Source organism: Aethalodelphis obliquidens, unplaced genomic scaffold (assembly GCF_003676395.1).
Source record: "Aethalodelphis obliquidens isolate GAN/ISIS:26980383/991018 unplaced genomic scaffold, ASM367639v1 scaffold53, whole genome shotgun sequence".
In the NCBI taxonomy this organism is placed as follows: domain Eukaryota; kingdom Metazoa; phylum Chordata; class Mammalia; order Artiodactyla; family Delphinidae; genus Aethalodelphis; species Aethalodelphis obliquidens.
Window position 1 is genome coordinate 2,498,770 of NW_020837997.1, and position 2,591 is coordinate 2,501,360.

Sequence of the window (2,591 nt, forward strand, 5' to 3'; positions counted from 1 at the left end):
AACTTTTTTTTTTTTTTTTTTTTTGCGGTACGCGGGCCTCTCACTGTTGTGGCCTCTCCCGTTGCGAAGCACAGGCTCCGGACGCGCAGGCTCAGCGGCCATGGCTCACGGGCCCAGCTGCTCCGCGGCATGTGGGATCTTCCCGGACCGGGGCACGAACCCGTGTCCCCTGCATCGGCAGGCGGACTCTTAACCACTGCGCCACCAGGGAAGCCCAAAGCATTTTTTTAAATAAATAAATAAAACAAAAGGAAGAAAGAAATGATGCCCAGGAATACTACGTAACTACGAAAAGGAACAATTGCCTGCTCCACAAACATGAGGATCAAGAGAAGCCAGAGGCCAGAGTGGACACCCGGCCATCCCATATGTGAAATTCAGAATCAGGTAAAACTCACCCAAGTGATGGATGTCAGAGTAGTGGTCACCTTGAGGGAGGGGAGAATCAACTGGAGGGTCCAAGGACCTGGCAGGGGCTGGAAATGTCCTATATCCTGACCCAAGGGTCATCACCTCAATCAACCTCCAATTCTGACACTCATGAACTTGACCATGCCTGTGTTAAACCTCAACAAAAATGTTAAAAAGAGAAAAGAGGGGAATTTCCTGGCGGGCAAGTGGTTAGGACTCCGCACTTTCACTGCCAGGCGTATGGGTTCGATCCCAGGTCGGGGAACTAGGATCCCACAAGCCGTGTGGTGTGGCCAAAAAAAAAAAAAGAGGGAGGGAGAGAGAGAGAGAAAAGAATTGCCAGGGAAGGACACAAGAACATCCAACAGTCCTGAAGGTTGAGGGTTTTCCATTTTCACCACAAATGTCATCACCTTATCCCTCTGGGGACTGATGACTTGGAAATAGACATGGAGCTGGGTGTGGACAGAAGCAGGAGGGCAGTGACTGGAGTCTGATGCCTGGGATTTCAGAAGTGGTTCCCAGATGCTTTTTCATCTCTTGGGAGATGCTCCCCACACTCCCCAGACCAGGGTCCCCTGACTGGGGGACACTCTGGGACAGGAAAACCTCAGGACTCCAGAACACTGAGAACATCAGCTCCCAGATCTCCTGGTAGAGACACATCTTGGCACCTCAGGGCCCTTTAAGACCAACTAGAATGAACACTAGCAATCATAACGTACAGCCTTGGGCAGAAGGAAGAGCATAGCCTGCAGGCAGAAGGTCCTGGTTCCAGTCCTGATCCAATCAATAAATACACATGAATGAATGAATGGATGGATGAATGGTGGATGAACTAGCTTTTCACCCCCATTTCACAACCCTTTATGATGCACTTCCCAGATGCTCAGCCTTGTCCTGCAAAAGGCCAGGGACCCCAGAGAAACCTCAGCCTGATCTGGCCTCCAACGATCTCCTATCCTGCTGGGGGAGACAGAACCTGACACAGACACTTCCATTCCCATTATTGCTGAGACAAATAATAGAAGAAATCACAGGCAGGCAGGAAACAGGGAAGGGAGCCAAGAGGGAGGGACCAGGATAGAGGAAAGATGCCAGGGCCAAAATGAGAGAGAGGAAGTGGAGCGCCCAAATGTTGGACATTAGATGGCACGTGGCCAGTGACTGTTACACACTGACCAGGGAGGAAGTTGTGCTGAACAGATAATGAAGGGCAGTGGGAGGCTGATCCTTCTTGGCAGATCTTTTCATTTGTCTTTATTGGTTTTGTATACCTCCAAAGATGAGGAGCTCACTCCCCAGGGAGACAACCCAGCCCTTCCTGGACATGGGCAACTGTCAAAAAGTTTGCTGCAACATAATTTTCCAGGTAGTGGCCACCATGGTTAAAAAGGCCAAATGCAATTGTCTGGGGAAGGAGGGCTACCCACGTGAGCCAGGCAGTCAGTCTCTGCCACAGACTAAATCTGGAATCAGACTTGCCTGGATTTGAATCTCTGCTCTACCTCTTATGGGCCTGGTGACTTCATCTCTCCAAGTCTATTTCCTCTCCATCCTTTTCTGAAATGACCATAATAACAGTGCCAACTTCATAGGTTTACGCATGTATTCAGTGAACTAGTGGAGTAAAATGCCTAGCATATAGCAGAATAAGTGTGCCCTGTTCCAGGCCCAGAGTGCTCTGGAATGTGTCTCGAATTCACATGTACTTTCCTATCTTTAAAACTTTGCACATGATCTAACTTACGCCTCCCATGTCATTGTCCCATCACCCACACCTTGCAAACTCCTATGCATCCCTCAAAGCCCTCAAAGGTACCCTTCTTTTCTCTGTTTAAGCCCTGACCTGGGGAACTGGGACCATCTGGGACCTGGTTCTGATTGGGCCCACTGTGATGTGATGTGAGTTTCCAGAGGGCAGAGATTCCGACTGGCATGTAGTAGGCATGCAGTCAGAACTTGTTGAGTGAATGAATGAGTGAATGAATGAATGAATCAGTGGTTATTTGGGAGGGGTGCCCAAAGTGGAGACCCAAGGCTAGGCCAACCTTTAGGTCTCCATACCCCCATCTCCCACGACCTCAATGGGCGGGAAGGGGCAGATAACGTGCGAGGAGGGGCTTCCGGGCGGGGTCTTCAGCCCTTCCGGTCCGGCCCCTTTAAGGGGCGGGGACAGC